The sequence below is a fragment of the Chionomys nivalis genome, chromosome 19, assembly GCF_950005125.1.
Source record: "Chionomys nivalis chromosome 19, mChiNiv1.1, whole genome shotgun sequence".
Classification (NCBI taxonomy): domain Eukaryota; kingdom Metazoa; phylum Chordata; class Mammalia; order Rodentia; family Cricetidae; genus Chionomys; species Chionomys nivalis.
Genome location: NC_080104.1, coordinates 50,489,448 through 50,514,230, shown reverse-complemented (window position 1 = coordinate 50,514,230; position 24,783 = coordinate 50,489,448). Strand labels below are relative to the sequence as shown.

Sequence of the window (24,783 nt, the reverse complement as noted above, 5' to 3'; positions counted from 1 at the left end):
CGATTTTAATTGAGAAAAGACACATGGATAAGGAGTCGCTGCACTAATTAATAATTCTTGATTAACAGAACTGTGAATTATTGTGATCTATCACTCTCAGGAGATTTTTTTTTTTTTCAAGAAGAAAGTCTTGATGTAGGAATAATTGCCCCCTCACACAGGCACATTTTCCTTTTGCTGAAGAGAGTTGAGAGTGAAGCAAAAAGGGGTTTCCTATCATTCTCACTTCCTGCCAAGTTTTTCCAATATTAGAAAATTAATCCTGCAAGGATTCTGCCATCCAGATCTAATAGCCAAGTCTGTGCACTGAAAACCTTCCACCTGGCATCCCTCAGTGGCCTGGGCTGCCCTCAGCTTGCTCTTGTCACAAGACAGACCACCATCAGGCTGCCTCACTAACATCCCACACAGTTCTGCTACCGACAAAATCTCACGGAGGCTTTCAACCTCACTCAAGTGTGTTCTTTGACTTTGGAGCAGTGGTCGTAGCCTGTCTCTTACTCCCAGAGTTGGCCCTAGTAACAGGAGAAATCAAACATGATGTGCTGCCATGCCCTGAGTGGAAATCGGTTTCTGAACTCCCATCTTGACACTTGAAGATCTCTGAAGGTGTCCCTAAGCCTCATAGAAGTGAGTTCATAAGGGTTGTCTAGGCAACAGTCTAGTTGAATTGGTGAGCTCCAGGTTCAGGGAGAGATCCTGTCTCGAAATATAAGGTAGAGAGTGATCAAGGAAAACAGCAACGTGGACTTCTGGCCTACATACACACACATGTTTTCATGTGCACTCACAGACATACACACACACATACTCATACACAATTACAAAAAAAATTCTTAAAAGGAAAAAAGTTAATTATGTATTGCATGAATTTGACTTCAGTGGAAAGATAGCAATAATCATTGTTCCACTAAATTTTGATTGAAATTTAAGATTCACAACCTTTTAAAAAAAGCATTGAGGGAAAAACAATAACTTGATATCTGATCTATTGGTGCTAATAACCCAAAATTAACTAACTGTATTGATAAATATTAAATAAAATGACTCTCAGACCCTCTATATTATAGATAACTGCACATGTCAATTCAACAGATATGTCTGAAGCATGTACTATGTGATTGCCACTGCTTTTTAATTGTAGAATCTACATTACCTCAGGGACATATGAAACCGAAGGGATAAATTGCCAGTCAGCACACTCATTTTGTACCTGCTGGTTTATGTTGGTAAATCAAGCAGAATTGGATTGTTTTCCTATCACTTCTAGGAACAATACAAAACTTCTGGTCAGCATCGTATACCTCACCCATCACGTCCATTCCTTTGCTTAAATCAAGCCGTGATGGAATAAAATGCAAGCCACTAATTTTGTATGAAAACAAATAAATATTCATTCAGCCATACAGCCGTATACTTAATACAGCTGTGGTTACCCACACAACATTTCATCATTAAAGGAAGAAAGATCATAAGACACACACACACACACACATAGACACGCACTGAGAAACTGAAAGTTAATAGGTGGAGAAATAGTTTAGTCACTAAATTGCCCATGCTCCAGGATAGAGCCTGTGCCCCACCCATGCAGACAGTCCTAATAAGAGAATCACACAGAGAGAGACATAACAGGAGGAGGAGGACCGGGGAGAAAGGTTGCATCAGAAAGAGGGTGAGAGGACCGAGAGTGGAGAATGGGGTGAAAATGACTAGAATCCATATCATGCTGAAAACGGTCAAATAACATCTAATGACTAATTTAAAGAAATAACTACCTATGCAAACTCTAAGGGGAAAGGGGAAATGATCTCAACAACAAAGAATGAAATAAAAACACAGATTAACAGTCAATCTTAAAAGCTATATCAGCCAATAACCTGCTCTGAGTACCAGGACTTTACTTCCAAACTCAGGGCCATTCTGTTGTTTGTTTTGATTTGATTTTTACTTAGGGATTGGTTTTGCAGCATCATTCGTGGAGAGCTAGATTCTGCTTCCTGCCTAAACCCCAAAGTCGGAGAGAAATTATCATTACACAAACCAGTCCCTAAGAGAATCTGCTACTGGCTCAAAATCTTGACTTTGCTACCTTCTGAGGTTTGGGTGAGAAGCCAACCTTGAGAAGGCAAAACACAAACTTTGCCCCAAATTATCACCATCTTTACCCACTTGTAAGTAGGAAAGCCCAAGTGGATAGGTTAATGTGGAGGCTTTTCCTACCAAATAGCAAAGGGGAAAAAAAATTCCCCTGCAAGATGCGCTCACACGCAAAATTAGCAAGGAAATGGGACGTCTACCACACAGAAGACAGTCCAATTGAGCGATAAAAAGGAAAATTGACATGCAAAAGCAGTAATTATAGGACATTTGGAGGCATCTTGAAAATAAATGTCTTGAAAAAAAGCATATCCAGACTTTGGGGGTTTGATATTATACAGAACTAATACCCAAACTGTGGGGGCCAGGGTGTGATACATTCTAGAAACTAAAAACTTTAATGACTAATTTAAAGAAATAATTATCTATGCAAACTCTAAGGTAAAGGGGGAATTTAGCAGAATGTTTCTAAAGTTATTATAATGGTAAAGCACGAAGCAAGGCAGTTCCCAAGAGACTTTAATATTTAAAATATAGAGCCAAGGGGCAATAGGGAGAAATGTTGGATCAGTACAGAGGGAGAGTACAGGCGGCTTTAGGTGAAGATTATTGGTGAGAGGAAAGGAAATCCAAACTTAAAGAACACTGTGACCCCCCCCCAGATTGGGTGGCCACTAAATCATAATCCCTAAACAGATGGAGGATGGGGCCACAGCTGGATCCCAAGAGCTCCATTTTGTCTTCACCTTAGTAATCTCCCAGCATGCTTCACGGCAGACTCCAGAAAAATTCTCCCTGCTATGCTCCCTTGTATTTCTGCTTTTCTTAGTTCTTTTCTTCCTACGCCTCTTTGGTAGTTTAGCTTTTAGGCCCACAAGCCTGAGGCACAATTGTTTGCTCGTGACGTATCCCTGCCCTTCAGTTCACCTACGGTGGTGGCATTCTCATAAATGTACCCATAGTGCTGGGGTTAAGCGCTGGATTCAGTGAACCACATGGCATCTGTCGCCCCTGCACTTCTCAGCTGTACTGCGCACAGAGACTTAACGTACATAACTATAACTAAACCAGCTCCTACACTCTCTGTCTTATGTTCTCACTCTCTCCAACGAGACTTACATTGCCTGCCTATGCTTGCTCACTTGTCTCTTTAAGAAATCCTGTGTTAAAAGCCTTTCCCTTCAAAGTCTCTGGCTAGGCTCCAGGCAGATGCTTCAGTAGGGAAAGCGCTTACCTTGCAAGCAAAAGTACCTGAGTTTGATCCCTGAAGCCACATAAAAATACCAGACATAGAAATACACGTTTGTATCCTTAACACTTGGAAGGTGAAGACTGGAGGGTCCCTGGGACTCACGGGTCACCCAGATCAATCAGATTCATGAGCTCTTGGCCAATAAATGGCATTGTCTCAAAGGAGGCAGATGGCCCTAGTTGAGTGTGACCCTTAAAGACATCTTCCAACCTCTAAATGGATGTGCACACATGCACATATATACCGTGAACACAAGAAAAATCATGGACACACACCTTCACACCCTTGTGCACATGCACGCACATGTGCATACAAGCACACACGCACACACACAATTTTTTATAAAGTCTCTGGATTTTGCAACACTGATACAACATGAAATAACCCAAAAATTGGAGTGAAGCAGTCACATAAGGAGAGAGCGGTGCCCACATGAGAAGGGAAAATCAAAAGAGCCAAGAGGCAGCAGCTGGTCTCTGTCCGTGTGCTTGCCAAGAGGAGGCAGGGAGCCTGTAAAGATATTCAAACCCAGGATCATCAGCACTGGGGCTAACCGTCCTGAACTGTTCTGCTTTGGAAACATTCAGAAAAGCTTAGAATGGCACCGCCAGCCCCACCCTGGGATGAGTGACAGACACCCAGCAGGCATGCCAATAGGTCACTCTTTTTTGATGGTGACCGTTTCTCAATAATCTTGCCTGGCGCCAGTATAGATGCTTCAAGGAAGATGAGGAGCAGAAGGTATGCTGTGTAGATCTCTTATTGCTCACAGCGGACCAACGTGTAGAAGAGCTTGAGCTCATTCTCCACACTCTGGATGGCCATTGTCAACGGTGATAAAACTGTGTTGATGTAAGCGGTTCACCAGCCAGCATTGACTTCCCACCCAAGGAAGTAGAGAAACTAGCAGGCAGTGCTGACTTCGGATGGAGCATCACTGCAAGAAGCAGAATTTCCACAACGAGCAAAACTGGTTGGATTTAACAGTAGTAGAAGACAATTCAGCTTTAAAGATGACCTCTTGTCTATATCAAATGCTCTGCCTGACTTTCTAGAAAAGGGGTAGGGTGGAAAAACATAACTAAAACCTGGTCCCACTTCAATCAGATTTCTGCATAAATAGCACCTGTAAGAGAAGCTGCGCCTTAATATAGATGATGTTTCTCTCCCAATTCCCCTTCCTCTGCTTCATTTGATTCTGCTGGCCAGCATTCATTGATGTAGTATTGCTTCTGCTTTAATAGAAAATAATCTCTTTGCAGGTCAAGATTTTTTTATCTTGTTCACTCATGAAAACCAAGTTTCTAGAGCAGAGCTTTAAGAATGGGACATTAAATAGATGGACTGGTAGCTGATGGGGTTTCTCTCTGTGCCCATTCTGACTTGGGCAACCTATGGGTTATCTCATCCAAAGGAACCAAATCCATGAGCTGAAACAGTAGGAGGTACCAGCCCATAGAGTTCAGCTCCACGTGGCTTAGACAGATGTACCAACGTCTAAACATTAAATAGCTGTTAACCAGGGCTATGTCATTTTGTGAAGATCTCCATTTTGGTTGAACCACAATGGCCATTTTGCAAAGATCCTCCATTTCAATGGAGCTGTGACAGTAATGTATCCCTCTAGAGTCTAACCTTCCCTGTCCTGCTGATCTCCAGCACCAGCTGATCAAGAACAATGTTTATCATCTTGCAGTCTTTAAGCCACCGCTCTCTGGTTACCCTAGCAATGGCCAACCATGAGCCAAAATGGAAAATAATTTAATCTCTTCTCACCCACCCCACTTTCTGCCCTGTAACCACCCCAACCTGGAGAAAGATTCCCATACCAGAGACCTCCCTCTTCAGGATTTTCTCCAGGGTAAAGAGTAATAATAATAATAATAGTAATAATAAGTAGTAGTAGTAGTAGTAATAATAATAACAATAAGCCCTGCTGAACCATCATTGAGGGGCTGGTTTCCGTGTGATCATTCCTTTCTGTCAATCTTACAATCCAGTGAGTCTGCCTCATAGGTTGGAGGCAAGGCAAAGGTGACACGCTGCATTTTATCTGTTGGTAGAGGTATGTTCTGCCTGTGAGATTAAAGTCATTTCCTCCCCACACTAATTTTCAAGAGAAAAGTAATGACCAAAAAAAGTCTTATTTATGTTAACTATGAGATCTGCTCCAAGTCCTAAAAGGAAAATTAACGGTTGAATTTCTGTTCCATAGACCAGACATTTTTAAGAGCACCATGGTATAAGAGCAAGCTTGGAGATGCATCCAGGAGACCTACTGGGCCTGAAATCCAGTCACTAACAAAGGAACAGCCTCAGCGAGGCTCTAACCTGCACTGCTGGGTGTCTTTTGTGGAAACAGTGTGAACCCCGAAGAATGTTATTCCAGTCACATGTGTTTGTTCATTCTGAATCAAAGCAGAATAAGTACATTGTGTCGCTGATTTGGACTTGGGATGTGAGAGAACTCCTCTGTCCTCTTGTGTCTGCGTCTCATCATGAGAGCCATGAAAGAGGATCTAAACCAGAGTTTTGCTAGTTTCAACCCCGTCATATTTTTTTAATTTTTTTTCTGGTGGATAAGTAAAGAAAATGTAATTGATAGTTGAAGTGCATAACCTTAAGCAAATCTCCATGGCTTCAGACCTAATTCTATTCTAATTGAATAGAAGCTCCCTGAAATGTAGAGTTTGAGACTAGGCAAGTGTTTGAGTGACTTCCTTAAAGCAACTGGGTATGTTACTACTTGTGAATTCATTACAATGGAGTGATTTTTTTTTTTTAAGTAGGATGGATTTAGTTCAAGGGAAGGGAGTGATAGATCAGAAGAATTTAGACATAAGCATTTTTAAACCTGCCACTTTCTCTGCCATCAAAAAGACTAAAGTGCCCACACAGAGGAAGCTGAAGCAAGGTCACTTTCAGGAAATTCCAGGGCTCTTTTCTGTACTGGTGTTCAACTGGGACCTCCCAGCAGCACCTGCACCTAGCAATACCCTGCCTTAAAATGTCTTTTAGGACAACCTATACGTTGTTTCCAGATTCTGAAACACCTGATTCCAAGAAGGCCACTTTGAAAGGCAGCAAAGCTCACATTAATTCCTTCTGGTCTCTGTTAAAAGGCAAGAAGGAGGCTGGGAAAACAATTTTTACTCAACAGCTTTTGTCAAAGAGAATAATCACTATTGTAAGGTAGACATGAGACAGGAAAGTTCTAGAAGGTTTTAGGGGACCAGAGGGAAACAGTCTTCTGGATATGACAGGACAACTGTACTCAGGAACTCCTCGTAGCAGACATGGTTGCCTACATAAGACCTGCACGAGATCAAGCCAGTCAACATTCCAGCCTTGAGGAGAAGGGAATACATGAGCCCCTGTCCCTAGCTGAAGAGCTGTGGGAAGATCATTGCTAGAGGAGAGAGGATCAGTTTTCTTTAGGCATATGTCTACTTAAAGGCTGAACCATCCTCAGCAGATGAGCCCATACCTGTGAGCGTATTGGCAGCACTAAATAAACTCAGTGAGTTATGAAAAGAAAAAAAAAAAAACACCACAGGAAGTCTGAAGAGAGAAGTGTGTCCTAAGAAGAATTGGAAGGGAAAAGAGACAAGCAAAATACATTAAACATATGAAATTCTCAAAGAATAAATCAAAATATTTTACATTTTAAAAAAGAACAGGGACGATATGAACACACTCAACAGTTCTAGCCTTGAGTCATGCAAAGCACTCAGGGCACCAGCTTCATCATTTCCTCCGTCTTAAGCAAACTCAATGGGTCAACCATAAACAGAAGGCAACAGGTATTACTCCCTTATATGAAAGACTGGGTGAAGAAATGTAGAAATTATTTTAAACACCTCAGAGACTGTTTGTTGTTCAGTTGGTTTTGTATCCAGAAATAATCTCTATTTATTTCTCCCCTGTTCACATGTGCCATGTTTTACTTACATGTACAGTAATAACTTTAAACAAGCAAACCAGGAGTATTCCTTGCTCTGGTCCATAAACTGCATGTGGTTCTCAGAGCTGACCTATAGTGTGCAGTGCTCTCCATCACAGCCCTACTGAGCATCCTCCCAGCACCGTCATGTGCCCATCAGATACTAGCTTTATACATGGTAGGTCTCTGTACAATTCCTTCGAAGCTTCAGTGACAGTTGGTACCCACACCACACCTTGGGTACTGAACAAGACTCTTTTGATGTCCCTCTCAACTTGATTCAATTTCAGACATGTTTTTTTTTTTTCCCTGAACTCTCTACAAAATGAATTTTCTTTTGAAAACTTGTAAAGCTAAGCCAAAGAGATAGCTCAGGCAGTTCAGAGTGCTTGCTGTTCTTTCAGGGGATCCTGATACCCACATAGGAGAGCTCACAACTGCCTAAAACTCCAGCTCCAAGTGATTCAGTGCCCTCTTCTGACTTCCAGAGGACCCGCACACTGTGACCATGTATGCACACAGAGATATACACATAAATAAATCTTTTCTTTTAATGTGGACATTCTTTCTATCCATTTTAAGATGGGAATCTCTCGTAAATCTGGGAACCATCACTCTGAAATCGTTTGAAGATCCTCTCAGGCTGCCTAGATCTGTGGGAGCCTCAATTCTATGAGTGCTGGTTCACGGGAGAGGTGATCCAATCCCATCAATCAGTCTTCCACCGTTCCCCCTGTTTCCCAGTGCTTTTCAACAAGAGTCCCACAATGCCGAAAATGCCCCCTGCCTTTTGTTTCAGCAGAGTTGAGTCCCAATCTCTCCCTACATCTTGGCTACAGCCCCATTGTCTAAACAGTGTTCCTAGCCTGTTTATGTCCATGAGGTGCTATTTCCTTTTGATGGTTTATAAAAAGAAACTAACATTTATGAAAGTTCTTTAATTGTGTGGTGCTGATAGGTGATCCTGGTCAGGAAAAGGGAGAAGAAAAAAGTCACCCACAGTCAGCTTCTTTCTGTGATACACAAATAGCAATGTACCAGCATCCTCTTGTACAAATGGCATGATACATCCTACCTGATGTATACAATGGGCTTTCTTAGGTTAGGGGACCTCTTACATGCATACCACCAAGTCAACATCCTCTGGCACAGTATTGCTGGTAGCTCAGTAACCCCTTTACATGGCCAATGGTCCATGATACGCTTTGCAGCAGATGAGGTCAGAGTACCACTTGCCTTAAGAATAAATTCTGCTACAGCCTGTTGCACAGTTACCATCTTCATAAGTCCAACTGTGTCTACTCATAAGTGATCATTATAGCTGGGCTTGTTGACTGCTGCTGTTCCCTCCTAGGAAAAGCAGACATGGAGAGTCATGGGATCCAGATTCTACTCCCAGCCAGTTACGTGCAATTTTATTCTAATTGCGTATAGCCTTAGGATCTTGGATCGGGGTGGAGACTAGAGTATTTAGACTAGGGAAGACTAGGAAAATGGGCTCCATCTACAGCTATGAGGAGACCATCACCCACACTGGGTATAGACCTTCCAATGTGGCTGCTTTGGGGGTCACTCATGCTCCTATGAGTAATCCCTCGCTCATGCTAGGTAATTAAACTAAACCTAAATTAAATTAAACCCCTCTGGTTCCACAGAGGGGCCTTTGGTGAAACTAAACTTTGACTTGTCATTGGGACCTTATGAGTAGTGGTAAATGTTGCTACCCTTCCCCAGGGAGAAGACTCTTGCCACACAACCTGAAGAGTGGCCTATATAATCCTACAAAAGTGAAAAGAAACATGATACTCCTGGGGACAAGCTAGGAGACAGGAAGGAACGACTACCTCACAGCCCAAAACCTTCCCTGGATACAACCGATCTAGATCTCCATGGGTAGACCTGCCCACTCTCTGATTTCCCACTAAGAAAGAGTAATTTTCTTCCTACTCTCCCATCTCCCTTCTGCAGACCAAGTCCTACACCTGCCTTCCCCACAGCTCAGAGCACTTGAAGTCCCTCTGCAGCCCCATGCCTGTGGTGGTCAGCCCACTCTCGCTGCTGAGCCCGCTTGCTCTCTTAAAGCCTAAGCCTGGTAGCGCCATTTCCCCCCTTCCTCTTTCTGTCTCCAGCAACTGCTGAGATCTCCAGCTTGCCTGCCCTGTTGTTTTCTCTCTTTAACACCAATCAATCATCCTTTTGTTCCCTTCTGCTGTATAACTTTTCCTGGGAACGTATGAGCAAGTATCTACTAGCCCCAGCTGGGGCACGGGCAAACAGAACAAAGGAAAGATTCCACCCGAGTCTAGCTTGGTGAATCAATGAGATCAGTGACCTTGTGCGCATGAGCACAAGTGAGGGCTTCCTTCAGGAGCTTACACGACTGCAGGACTGAAATGTCCCACTCCATCGTGGGTGATGACGTCATCGGATCTGCAACATGGAACCCTATCTTCAGTTAACCTTTCTTCTATGTGTTTGTATCCTCCCCATCAAGCCCCATGGAATATGACCTCACAGAGACTGTAGCAGAGTGCACAGGGGCTGCACAGATTCAAGCCAGATGGGGTCCCAGTGAACACGGGGTCCCACCCCTAACCAAGAAGCTGTCTCCAACTGACAAACGCTTGCAAAGAAAAAATTAGTTTTCTACAATGGAGTCTCACTAGGTGTATAAACCACACTTAAGGCCTCATGCCAGTAGATGGCCAATACAAAATAATGGTATTTTTGTAGATTTTTTTTCTTAAATAGTTTTGTTTGGCCATTTCCATTTTTATCTCACTGGTTTTTTGCTTGTATATTGTGGCTTCCAATTTTGTGTTCTTATGAGTTTTGTGTGTATTTGTGTGTGTCTGTCTGTCTGTCTTATACTGTGTGTGTTCTTTGTTTTAGTTTTTTAAACTTCTTGTTTGTTTGGTTTTTGTTTGTTTTTGCTCGTTTATTTTCTAAAGAGAGAAAGAAGACATGGAGTTAGAAGGATGGTGAGGTGGGAAGGATCAGGGAGGAGTTGAGGGATGATCAAATTAAATTAAATAAAAAAGTTATTTCAATTACAAAAAAAAAAGGATCATATGCAGAGTGGGTAGGAGAAGTTAATGACCAGACTCTGGGTGAAAGTCCACTGACCTCCCCAACTCCTTCTAGTGGGGAACATTAACAGTGCTGTCACCATTACCACAGACTTAGCTCTCTTGGTATTGGTCTGCTTATTTGTTGGCATGACAACCAAGCCAAAGTCATCTGTGTTCCATGAAGGCTAAAGGTCATGGTTAGGTCTGGAGGCAAAGCTCCACTACAACATTGTCCATGTTCATTTTTAAGATATTTTATCTATAAGAGCAAGAGCCTGAAAAGGGACACTGTGTGTCCCACAGAGTTGATATCATAGGTTTAACTCTGAGCTATAACCTAATGCAACTACAGGTCACAGGGGGCTGATGCTCAGCACTGATTCTTCTACCCTCTACAGGAGAAAGAAGAAACCCAAGGAGGCGGGGTCATGCATAACCGCCTCTGTCCTGATTGCCATGGAGATTGAACAGCCTCACCATCCTCAACTGCATGTGTGTCACAGGGAGAAATCATGCAGAAGTCACCAGCCCTTTGATGCTCCCATGTGGCAATTGAGCACAGTACTGACTTGTGGGGTTGTAACAAACAGGACATAGAATCCAGGCCCTCTTGCTGGTCACTCATAGAGCTTTCAGGCTGGCTATCAGATCCTCAGATCTATTCTCTGGATAGATGATCAGCAGAAAAGGTCAGAGTGGTGTTCCGCAGTCCAGCTGCCCCTTGGAGGTAACCATGTGGGGGTGGTCACCCTTTCCTGAGAACCCGGCCAGCTCTAACCCTAGCTGTCCACTCATCACTCCTGCCACCACAACACAGACTTTTCTCTTTTTCTCTCCTCTCTCTCTCCTTCTCTCCTCCCCGTGTGCTCCCTCTCTACTCCGTCTCTAACACCCTCTCTTCCTCCTTCCTCCACTCATATACTCTTAGGTATTAAACTCCCATCATTTTGAAGGAAAGCACTGGCTTCTTCCACAGTTATGGCCACCCACTCACTGGGAGTCGCTAGGACCTGAACTGTTGGTGATGAACTCTAATCTTCAGCCTCCAGAGGAAGAATGAGACATCCTGTAGATACGATCAGTATTAATCCAAAGTAAAGTTCTCATCTTAAAGGGACTGGGAGACTGTTTATTCTTGAGCCACATAAGAGTGATCATGGCCCAGGAACATTGATTGAGGTTGCCTTGAATAACATGTTCTAACGTGGAAGCATTTTTATAAAGTTTTTACATGTAATGAATAAAAGAAAATTCTAAATCACAGCTTTTTTTTTTTCAAATAGACTGGAAGAAAAAGCAGGAAGGTAAAAAACAACAAAATGGAGAAGGTTCTGCCATGAGCTTCACATGCTGTCTGACGACACATGCTTGGATTTGGATTCAGGATTACCAAAAGACGGTTGACTGAAAGTAGAGTCTGTTAGCCCCTTCCAAATGCATTTCTGGGCTCATAGCTGAAGGGGTGATAGGTTAGATGTAGAAGCAGACATTGAAGGACTAATAAGCGAGCTAGTGCTAGCCTGTTTACTGCTCTTGAGGCAGTGGGACCTGGGAGAATGGATCCTAAAAATGAGGTGGACTAAAGTCTCATGCAATAGCCAACTTTATTCAGAGCACCAGACAATTTATACTCCAAGGGTGAAGAAGAATCACCGGAGTAAAGGTCTCATGAGTTCAAGCTGTATGCAATCACAAAGACAAGCTACATGTGGCAAAAACGTGTTTTTCCATAGAGGCACATAAACAAATACCAACAGCCATTGGTAATAAATAATCTTAAGCAAACTCATTCCTACTCTTTATACCAGGGAGGGACACAAAAGCACAATGCAAAAGCACATCCATGTTTTAAAGAAACTGAGGTCACAAGAGTCTTGTCTTGTTTTCTTGAGAGTTTTTCCTGAGTTTCACTCAGAATTCTACTCCCAGGACTCCGTTCTTGGGCCATGTTTCTAAACTAGCCCAAAATAATTTGGCTCTAGGTCTGCAACATTCCAACTTTCTATAATCACGATGCTCTAATCAGCTAATCGGCTTTACTATCTTTAACATGAAGCGTGGATTTTCTAGGGGGTTCACATAAATTCAAATAAAAGTATTAATGTTACCAGAATCTAAGGCCCAACTTGCTCACCATTCAATCAGATGCCCAGGAGATACAAACAGATAGAACGAAACATGTTTATCCCTAAGCCAGGTCTGAAGAAAAGAGATTCAAGCCTCCACCTAAAATCTCTGTTTCAAGGATTCTTGGAGTATGAGGAGTTTTTTTAAAAAAAAGAAAGAGGAGGCGTGTGTGGCAATACAGCAGGTGCTGAGTCCATGGTGAGTGAGCAGGGCCTTTGTCACCCACAGGAGTGTCTACTTCCCTCTGCCCTGGAGAAAACCTCTCAGTTTGCTCTCCTGAGCCTTTCTTCAGCAACAATAACCGAGGGTGAGAAAGGACAATAGGAAACAGGGTGAACCTGAGCTGGCTTTGGAATCAGAGCCCTTCTAATTCAAGACTCTTTTCCCAAATGTCAAAACCTTCTCCCCAGTGCCCCTTAATGCACACTCGGGGACATCATCCCAGCTGCAATTCAACGTTTTTCACGTATTATTGGCTTTGTTTACTTTGCTTTTATCATTACTAGGAATGATCCTAGGAACTCCTGTGTGCTAGGCAAGGACCTCACCAATGAGCTATATTCCCAGGCCTTTTGCACTTGGTGTTTTGAAACCGAGTCTCAGTGAGGTGCTCAAGCTGGCCTTCAACTGACTCTGTCGGCCAGGTGGGCCTTAAGCGTTCCATTCCCCTGTCTCTGCCTCCTATAACTCAGATGACAGGCCTGTGCCGCCAGGCCGTTTCTCCAGTCTGCCACAGCAGAAGGGTTGGCGTGGTTTTTATTAGAAAAATCTAGAAATCGTTCCGATTTATTTTTCCAAGCTTATAATTTGTCCCCCCAAAACATATACATTGGAAGTGTTTTAAGCAGAATCCAGTCGTCTCAAACCATTTTAGAATACAGCTTCCTCCTAAAAGGTTTCAGCATGGGATGACCAAGAAACCAGGTAAAACGTTGCATGGACCCAGAGTGCCACCTAGGGTCTGGGAGTGGGAATGACAGTCTCCAGTCCTCTGTGCCGAGTTTTGCTGAAAAGCCCATCCAGGTGTTCTTTTCGTTACGCAAAGAGGGCAATTAGGTGGTCAGAGCATCTGCCTGTGAGGTGAACTAAGGCAGCTGGGAAATCTCATGGGGATCTAGGATGGAAAAAGAGAAGATCCTGAATGGATCCCTCTGGGCATATGGGAAACTGCCCACACAGTAAAAGAAGCTGGGAGGGCCCCTGGCATAGGGCACCAGAGGTGAGATGGTGTATTTGTGGGCAGAGCTGTTGGGACTTGCTGAGGGCTTGGTGGAAGGAGGAAGTGAAGGAGGAGTCTAGACCAACTCTCTAGTTTGCAGTCTAACTAAGGGTCGCGCTGCCGTGCAACGAAATCTAATGCTAAACTGGTTAGGTCTTGTCAGTTTGACACAAACTCAAGTCACCTGGGAAGAGGGACCAACAGCTAAGGATTTGCCTCCATCCGATTAACCTGTGGACAAATCCATGAAACATTTTCTTGATTGATGATTGATGAGAGAGGGCCTAGCCCAACGTTGGCAGTGAAGCCCCTGGACTAGTGGTCCCAGGTGAAAAAAAAAAAATGTCAGGCTGAGCAATCCACAGGGAGCAAGCAAGCCTGTAAGCCGCACTCCTCCACTTCAGTTCCTACCCTGACTTCCCTCAGCGATGAACTGTTACCCGGAAGTGTAAGAGGAAATAAACCCTTCCCTGCTCAAATCAGTTTTGGTCAGTGATTGTTGACAGCAGCAGAAAGGAGACTAGCAGGGACACCATCCAAATAAAGTCCTGCTTCCATGATTCGGACAGCCTGTGAGTGCCCGGGTGGTTCTTCCTGATGGTTATAGAGAAAAGGCTGAAACCGTGCAAATGGGTCAAAGAAGCTCATCGAGCAAGACCGTGAGCTTCAAAGACGTTCTCAGCAGCCATAGCTCAATGCTCATAAAAACACATGAGTCATGTAAAGGCTCACCCTGCAAAAATCAGCCTAGACCCATGGTTCTCAACCTGAGGAGTCAAGCGACCCTTTCCCAGGGGTCACATATCAGATATCCTGCATGCCAGATATTTATATTATGATTCATAATAGTAGCAAAACTACAGTTAAGAAGTAGCAATGAAGTCATGTTATGGTTGAGAGGGTCACCACAACATGAAGAATCATGGTAAAGAGTTGCAGCATGAGAAAGGTTGAGAACCACTGGCCTAGACCATAATCCAGCTCCCCAGACTTCTGAGGGCTCACCTCCCAGTCATCAACTCTCCAGCATCAGAGTGGACCATGGCTGGTTTCCAAGAGCCTGGGAGGGAGCCCATGCGCAGTTGCTTACCCAGGGCATCCAGCGGCTTCTTGGTCCTGAGACTATTTCAGGGTGACCAGCTATCCTCTCCTCCCTGCCTACCCAGGAAGTCAAAGCAACTCTAGCAACTGATGCTGCTTGGTAGAAACCCCCCGCTAGCTCGTTCACTCCGGGCTCTCCCCCCCACAGCACTAATCCTGTCTGGTCATTTGCTGCACTGAGCACTATTTTTAACTAGATTTCCAGGTTAAATCTTGACTCAGACAATGCCTATCCTGAGGAACCTGGTGCCGACAAGAAGGAAGGTTGACTCATGAAACTATGTGAGAAAAATCTAAAGTCAGAGTCACGGCACCCACCCATCATCCCAGTGACTTGGAAAGGTGAGGTGGAAAGAGAGTTGAAACCCAGGAGTTCAAGACCAGCCTCAGTAACAGGAAACGACATTGCAAAAGCAATGATTTTATCTTAAGTTGCATGGTATATGCTTTGTGCTCTACTAAAAGCATAAGTGCTCGTTAAATATTTGCTTCATCCAAAGAAAAATCTCAGCTCTACATATCTTACCAAACTGTAAATGAAGAAGAAAGAGAGAGCACTTTCCACCCCAATGAACTGGTCTCCCAACTACCCACAGATTCCTGTCGTGCTGGCAGGCTCCCTCTTCTTGCTGGCAGCCTGGTCCTTTCATTGTCTCTGCAGAATCAATTGTGTCTCCTCTGAACCCTGTCATATCACCGCATCCCTGTGATCCTGTGGGTCAGATAAAATCACTGCCCTGACCTTCAAGGTCACAGTGACGCTACCACCTCCCCATCTTCATTCTATAAACCTTCTCCATCATCTCTCATGTGTCCTGCAAGGTCCAGAAGCTCCAAACTTCCACCTGCTGCCATCTGTTTGCCATGGCCGTGGTCCTTGCCCTGACATCCTCTCCCGGTTTGATTTAGTTTGGCTTTTGAGACAAGAGCAGACACTATGTAGCCCAGGCTAGTATCAAACTCTCAATCCCCCTGCCTCAGCCTCCAGAGTGATGAGGTTATAGACAAAAATGAGTCACCAAATTTCCTATCCAATTTCCAAAATGTTTTCCTTCCACGGAAACTTTTTATTCCCCAAATCACATGTCGTATTTTTCTCTTTTTACTCTGTTTAGGATTTTCTGGATACATCTGTCTTCGTATTCCATCTTATAGTTTGCCTAATTAGCTCCTCTCCCCCTCCTGACTGTAAATCGCTCAAGGGCACACACTCGTTTGCAAGGGGCGACAGAGCAGGCAGTGCTTAATGGCGTGGGCTCTACATCCAAATTGCCTGGGTGTAAATTTTGGCTCTGCCACTGGCTGGCGGAGTGCATCTGGCAAACACAACTTCCTTAGGCTTTGTTTCTTGATCCGTGAATTCTCTATATTTATAAGAGTTAATTCATGCCAATCTGAGGTCAGCCTTTACCGCGCTGAATCCCTGACTATTAAAAGAGGCTTTTTCTCTCTTGGTTTTGGTTGATACGCGATGCCAATAGATGCCATGTTTCAAAGTAAAGCTACCACACAGAACTCCCAAGAGGGGTGGGGACACAAGACCAATTTCACATTCAGGGAAACTGAAGGCAGGGAAGTCAGATGTTATAATGTGAGAGAAATCTGTGATCCCAACCCCATCAAAAGCCCACAGCAAAGGAGGCCCAAGGAGTGGATGTAATACTATCATTTAGCTAAATTGTCATGATGCCAAGATGCTGCCTACATAGTTGTGCCCATCCCCAGAGACAAATGCTACTCACAGCCTTAATCAGAGGTTTTCTTTGCAATGGACGACACTGAATGCAGAGACCACAAGACTGCTCAGGGGCTACAAACAAGTGACAGTTGAGTGCTCAGCCCTACAGGCCCATACCACCTGCTACAAGATGAAGGGATGATGGAGACGTGAGAATGGGGAAAATGTGGAAGCCAAAAGGTAGGGGAAAAGGCAGTAAAATGCTGGCTTATGTGCATGGCACAGCCAATGCACACATGACCTCATGGCAGCTGTGACTGTCTACAACGGACCTGCTCAAAAACCTCTCAACAATCAGTCATGCGGCGAGAAGGGGCCCATCAGCCCTACCCATCCCGGCTGAAGTACTAGCTACAGATAGACTGTGGGGGAGGGGCACTCACTGCCTTTAGTCATGGTCCCGCTGACCAGGCTCCATTCTATAGCTCCAAACCCTTGGCCACACAGATGACCCTGTCTAGACTCAGTAGCTCTCAAAGAAGGAGGAAGAGGATTTAATAGAGGGATGGTAGAGAAGGGGGGTGGGTTACAGCAATAAGGATATACTTTATGTTTGTGTAAAACTGCCAACAAATTCAGTAAAGTCTCCAAAACATTTTTAAAATATGTGACCATATTCTGATGGAAGATGTGACTGACTGGTGGGGACGGCAGTCTCCCTGAAGCCTGACAGCTTATCTCAACAGCTCCACCACACAGCCACTCGGAGATCCCTACCTCCAGCAGAACTTCCTGCCTCTACCTGCCCTTATCTGAAGAATGTCCCTGGGCCTGGAGGACTGACCTTGTCAAAAGTCTTTCTCTAAACCGGATGCCTGACTCATCTTTAGCTTGAACCCTGACATAGATCCCTGCTAGAAGACTCCCTTGCTACACATAGGGAAACTAAGACTTTTGCTAGCAGTCTTATGATAGGGGTATGTGCTCAATGCAAATTAGGGTGTATTCCCCAAGCTCACCAATCCTATATGTTCCCTATACTTGTAATGGTAAAAATAAAACAGTTCAATTCCCCGAGGGGCTCGCGGGGCCACATGGGGCAGTGGGTCCCAGGCAGGGAGCTGCACAGTGGGTGAGAGACCTGGCCAGGTCAGCTGGTCCCACAAGGAGTCACAGTGAGTGAGAGACAGAGATGGATAGGCATGCCACACAGAGAAAATTGGTATTATTTAGTGGGTTATGGAAGGGAAGGGGAAAGAGGAGAGGGAGGGAGAAGGAGGACAAGGAGAGAGAAGCAGAGAGAGAGAGAAAGAGAGAGAGAGAGAGAGAGAGAGAAACAGAGGGGAGGGGGAGAGAGGGGAAAGAAAGAGAGAGAGCTCATGCTGGAAGAAAGGAAGATCAGCTTGCCTCAGCAGGGAGGTTAGGGTGGGTGGGGCTTGTCTCTTAAAGGGACAGGGCAGACTATTACAATACTCTGAAATAAAGTTGAACTGTTTCACCAAAGTCTGTCTCCCAGAGGCCTATTTCCATTCATGCTCATGGGCCATGTACAAAACTTTCTGGGTTTTTTTTTTCCTAACAGTACCTTTCTTAACCTTCCCCTGGTCAAAACCATTATCAGAAACTGGATGAAATAAAACTGGTGAGGGGATAAACCGCTTGCACCCCCTCCTGTGACCGGATCACTTTCTCTCCTTCAAGCCTGAGCAGGAGGGACGAGGGAAAGCCTCAATGTTAAATCCAGATCAATATTTATATTATAATATAGGAATGGACGCTTTACTAATTGTCTTACCTAAGAATAAACAGTGGTTTAGAGGGATGGAGAGAGGGAAAAGTCAACCAGGGCATGGTATGAATCATGCCTAGCAGAGTTAGCATTGACCTATAGTAAGATAGGCATTCAAGGAACATTCCCCATTTGAATTCCTTTTGTTCTCCCTTGTCAGTGCCCTGAATCCAGTGAATATGTGTCTCCTTCTCTACTGATATGGTTAGTGATCTACAGCTGTGTGCCAGCTTGATATCCAGGAAGCAGAGATAGAGATGACAAGGACCTTCATAAACACAAAAGGCTAATGTATCCATAAGAGGTAAGTAGGAAACTGAGAATACACAGTCTTGAGTGCACACCAATGGACCAGACACAGAAGGCAGGCACAGTGACAGAGCTGTGCCCCGCTCCACATGTGAAGCCGTGGGACAAGTCATGGGCACCAAACATAGGAAGCAGGCTCACTGCAAGAGACCTCGTGGGTTGGGTGTTTCAGAGGCACCAGGGTACCAAAACCATCACTCAGTTCTTGGAAAGTTTATGCAAAGCAACTTACTGTTTGTCCTGTTCTAAGATGCCTTGCCCTGCTTTAACTGCCAGTGTCTCTGGAGAGAAACTAGATGACTGCATTTCAGGCAGGGGGACCTGTGAGATTATTTCCTGAAGATAAGATCTGATGAAGGACATTGAATGAACACTTTCAGTTTCTCCTGAAAGCACACTCTAAGATGCTGTAAGCTGGGGGTTCGTTAGTAATTGCTTTAGAGCCGTGATTCTCAACCTTCCTAAAACCTGTGACCCTTGAATACAGTTCCTCAACTTGTGGTGACCCCCCTCAACCATAAAATTATTTCCATTGCTACCTCATAACTGTCATTTGCTACTGTTATGAATCGTAATGTAAATACCTGATATGCAGGACATTTGATATACGAGCCCTGTGAAAGGGTCGTTCAACCCCCCAGGAAATCGAGAACCACAGGTTGAGACCCGCTGCTTTAGAGAGTAGTAACTGTGGCAGCAAAGGAAACAAGACAGGGCAGATGTAATTCTGACCTGAAGCGCACCTGTGACAGAAAAGCAAGCTTCTTCAGAAAGTCACAGAATGGAGACAGCCCTTCAGAATTGTCTCAGTGAGGAGAGGGGCCTGACTTCTAGCATCTGCCAGAGTCTCTTCTGTGGAGGAACTACAGCACACTGCAGTACCACTGAGGCTAGCACAATGGAGAACACAGAGACTATAACTACAATTGAACATCAGCACCCCCATCTAGCCTATCCTTAGCCTGTTGTTAGCTCTCCACTCTTCGAGGGCTTTCCCAGGATTCACTGTCTGTGATTTCTCCCACCCCCTGAATATCCAAGTCTCTCCTTAAGGAAACAAGATATTTCTCAGAATCTGACCTTAGTTTCCCCAACATGCTCAGGAGATCAGAGGGAAAACGGCTCTGAGATAGAAGTAGCCTGCCTTCAGCTTATCTGCTCAGAGTCCCAGTTCTGAGGACTGACCTGGGATGCCAGAGCGCAGATGCTCCAAGACATCTCCAGCTGCTACCAGCAGGATGCCATGTTATTATCTTGAGTGATATAGGCCCCTGGATCTTCTTAAGGAGTTTTCTGAGCCAGAAACTCTCATTTTACATTTTATACTTCGTCTAAACCCAGGAAATGTGCCCAGTCCCTTGGCCAAATCCGTTGAGCTTAGGAATTTCTGATATCTCAAGCCTCCTTCATGGGAAAACTATGTCTGCATATTTTTTTCCAAACAAACACTACCCCAGTGCCGACTTTGTGCCAGGAAATCTGGTTGGCATTGGGAATAAAGAGATAAAAAAGACACAAGGCCTACTTTCTAGGGCTTCAAAGGTTGTCATGGAAAAGGGGCCAATGGAACTCAGTGCTATGGAGCAGGACATTCTAGATCTGTTGGAAGAAAATTCCTTCACCAGACCAGAGCAATCTGCTCTTCCAACGGCTCTCTGAACGGTGCCAAATGTTGCTAATATCCATGGCCAAAATCTCAGCAGGGAAGATTACTGCCAAGCCATGCTATGGCACCTCTGGAAAAAAAGGCAATATTTGAACGACTCTCTGTGGGGAGGAGGCTCGTTATGAATCCTACTAATAGCTCTGTGATGGCAAACTTGCTTTCTACAAACTATAAAATACATTGTTTCTTTGAGCCAGGGGCTTTCTTGGGAGGTCAGGCCAGCCCACCCAGCAGATCTGCTGCAGGCTGAGCAAAAGTTTGGCACAGTGTAGCAGAGAATGACACCATGATCAAACTCTGTATCCTCAAGAGACAGAGTCGGGATGTGCAACACCCTACATCCTCCACAATTTTATGTTAATGCTTAATTTCTAGGCCACTACATATGAGCTACTGTCAATCACAGAAAAGGGATAAGTTCACTAACCAAATCAACAAACGTGAACACTTCAACTGTCAAAAATCCTCTTGACTATGCAAAAACAAAAACAAATAAAACACTTTGGAGTTCCTTGGAATTCTCGCTTTTTTATTATTAAGGAAATGATACCTTGACTTTTATCAGTCAGTCCTATGAATAAATGGACCCTGCCACAGTCCCTTGGGGCTGCCATCTGTGGGTCAAGATGTTAGGCTCACAGCAAGCACAAACAGCGCCTCATTCGGATGAGATCAGAAGATACTTGGAAGCAAGACTGGAATGTTTGCACTTGACTCTTGGCAGGGGCCGATCTAATGAGGCTGTCTCAGCCACAGAGAAGGTCATGGGAGCTATGAGTCTAGACAAGACAGATGAAAAAGATGGGCAGGTAAATTGAGGTGGAATCTGTGTAGGGTCCTGACTGCAACCAAAGACAATGGTGGCGACATCTCAAGATGTGCAGGAAGCAAAGAAGAAATCACTGAAATCCAAACTCAGAAACAAACATATCTTGGTGCCAGCTTCCATGAGTTCTGTTCTCTGTTCTACTTCTATGTTGTTGGGTGGCCATGGGGACTTCTATAGCCCTCAATCTTATCATCTGTAAAGTGGGGGTGCAAATAGTTCATACTCCACAAGTATATCATGATATCAGAGGAGGTTAGAGAGACAGGAAGGATTGAACCACATAACAGAGCAAGCATGGTGACTGACACCTGCTTTCCCAACTCTCTGTGGAAGGGGGAGCTGAAGCAGGATGAACAGGAGTTCTAAGGTAGATTTAAGCAATGGAATGGGAAAAGAGTCTGTGTTACACAAGATTCTATCTCAAAAAGAAGAAGAAGAAGAAGAAGAAGAAGAAGAAGAAGAAGAAGAAGAAGAAGAAGAAGAAGAAGAAGAAGAAGAAGAAGAAGAAGAAGAAGAAGAAGAAAAGAAAGAAAGAAAGAAAGAAAGAAAGAAAGAAAGAAAGAAAGAAAGAAAGAAAGGAGTAGGCTGGCGGTGTAGCTCAAAGATAGATCACTTGCCTAGCATGCTCAAGGGCCTGGGGTCTAGCCCCACCACCACCAAAGAGAAATCAGCAGAATGGATATTACAGTTGCTGTATAACATGTGCTCTGTGACCTGCCTCTAATATTGCTGTCATTATTCACAACACAGAGAAAGCAAGCCTACCTTTGCCATCTAGGTAATCTTCTTCCCTTAGCCATTGCTATCTTGCCAAAAGTTCCAGAAGGACAGAGTTTTCAGACAACTGAATTCTATTTGAAAGTGTTTAAGACAGGACAAGGATGGCAGCCCCGTGGCAGGAGGAGGGGGACCTGAGGACAAGTGACCAGGGACGGGAACTTCTTCAGTACCGATGGACTGTTCTTCACCATGATCTATTCTGGAATAATAATTGCTTTGAAGGGAGTGATTCCCCAGCTTGATGCTTACATGACATGATGTAACAGCCCAGGGCTAAGCTCAGGGAGCAAAGATCACGTGCTTTAAGCTTTACCGTGTGAACTCCCCTTTTCCCCATCCCCACAATACCATGTGAGGATGTACAATAGCATCCTCGACACAGATGAGGTTGGATCCATTTGCCCAAGCAATAGAGAAAGAACTACAAGGGTTAATAAATGAGTTACCCAGTAAACTGGCAACAGAAGCCTGACTGGAACACAGGCATTCTCACTCTGCAAATACACAGACCTATGAACATGGTACCTAAAAACATGTATGTGTATAGAAATATACTTTCTTTTGTGGGTGCATGCATGTGTGCATTAGGGTATGTGTGTGCATGTCTGTGGAGGCCAGAAGTTGATGTCAGGTTGTAGGCAGACTGTTTGTTCATTTCCCAGCCACCCAGACCCAAAATAATAACACAGAAAATATATTAATTACAATACTGTTTGGCCAATAGCTTAAGTGTATCTCTAGCTAGCTCTTACATCTTATATTAACTCATTTTTTTTATTATTTTGTATTTTATCACGAGGCTCTTGGTTATTGGCACACGGGCATCTTTCTCCTCCTGTGGCTACTTGGCATTTCCCTCACTCCGCCTTCTTTCCTCCTCTGTCTGCTTGGAATTTCTGCCTTATTCAATTCTGCCCTGCTGTAGGCCAAAGCAACTTTATTCACTAAACAATGGTATTCACAGCATACAGAGGGGAATCCCACATGATCAGTTATAGTTCTCAATCACTCTGCACCTCTATTTTCTTTGAGACAGGGTCTCTCGCTGAACCTGAAACTATTACTCTGGCTGTCTACTGACTAATGAGCTCCAGGGACCTTCCTATCTGTCCTCCTTCCCAGTGCTGGGGTTACAAGCACACACTACCACACCTGGCTTTTTATGTGAGTTCTAGAGATCCAAACATAAATCCTTATGCTTACATGGTAGGCACTTTACTGACTGACCCCTCTCCCCATCCCAAGGGGTTGGGGCAGGGGGCGTCACATAAACTAAGAAAATATGGTGCCCAAGTGCATGGTGGGATCTTGGATTGGCACAAAAGAATAAAAGCCTCGGGAAACGGGGAACCCAAGTAAAGTGTATTCACGAATGCCAGGCGTACTATGCCTATGTCACCATCCTCAACACTGTACCCGTATTGCCTCCATAGTTGATTAAGCTGCCCATCTTAGGAAGCATAGGCAGAGGTCAGAGGAGAACCCCGGTTCTATGTTTGGAACTTTTCTATAAATTTCAATCATTTGAAGTACTTTTCTAAGGTTCTATATGATCACAACCATAGAAATGATTATAGTGTGAGAAACTTCTATGGGGAAAACTTACTGGTTCCTAATTTAATCTACGTCTCTGTTTGACCAGCCCAGCTCCATGGCCTAGTGACTGGCCACATATGAACAACCTACTGGGTGATGGAAAGCATGCTTGGGGAGAAATAGATGAAAACCTAAGTCATCCTTTCCAAACAAAAACAAAACACTGATCAGCATCTCTGCTGCCAAAACATGCTGGACTGTTGTGCCTCTTCATACTTAAGTTCGGTGTTGGGGTCCAAGACAGCCAACGGCGAGCACCTGCCTGGGGCTCTGGGATGCGGCCCTTCCTTTGCGGCTGCACCTCTCTGCACCTGCCAAATGAATTCTCGCATCCGTGGGAGCGAAGCTCAGCCAGAGCTGCTGATCGGTGAAATTGGGTGCAACTGGGTGGAAGAGCTGCACCGCCAGCCCGCCAGCCCGCCAGCAAACGGTAACATCGCTCACACCGTGCAGGGCTCTGCTGTGAACGCATCCCATTACGTGGATGCCTGGACACGAACGGCTTGGGGGAAAGGTTATTGTGGGAGCCTCGTGAAACTTGTATAAATGCGGGGTCCGTTACTCTTGATGAAATAAGACCAGAAGAGCAACTCCACGGTGCCGCTGAACTTGGTCGAGCTGTTACAGTCAAGCCTACGTCCTGGAAAACAGAACCTTGAAGAATCTTGCCATTTGCCATGATAACTCCACAATTCACCACATTGTATTTATTTACCCAACAGTGTAAGCAGACTCTGGAGGCAAAGCAAATGTCACAAATGTGGGCATAAGTCTATGGGGACAAAGTGCTTGTGCTCACCAGGGGTTAATGTCACATTGAGTGCACAGAGGGTTTCTGCTCAGCCTCCCACAGTCTGAAGGTCAGTCCAGTAAATATGAACCAGGGGATAGGATTTGGATCCACAGAATTTGTTTTGCATTATTTTTTAATTTTTATTTTTTTTAATTTTTTTATTTTTTTTAATAACATTTTTCACTTATTTTACATACCAACTAGTTTCCTCTCCCTCCTCCCCTCCCGTCCCCTCCCCTCTCCCATCTATCCTGCTCCCCACCTGCTCCTCCTCCATCTCCATACAGAAAGGGCCAGGCCTCCCGTGGGTTTGCACAAAGCATGGCACATCAAGCAGAGGCAGAACCCAGCTCCTCCCCTAATCCAGCATGGGAAGCAGGTTACCAAAAACCAGCTAAGTTCCAGGGAGAGGTCCTGCTCTCACTGTCAGCAGCCTCCCGAAGAGACCAAGCCACACAACTGTCACACCCATGCAGAGAGCCTAGGCAGGTCCCAGGCAGGCTTCATAACTGTTGGTTCAACATCCATGA

The 24,783-nt window shown here is 44.5% G+C and overlaps 1 pseudogene; it reads left to right on the top strand.

Annotated features, from left to right (window-relative positions):
- Positions 1-24,006, top strand: part of LOC130890408 (WD40 repeat-containing protein SMU1-like) — a 28,078-nt pseudogene extending 4,072 nt beyond the window's left edge.
- Positions 24,007-24,783: the final 777 nt, after the last annotated feature.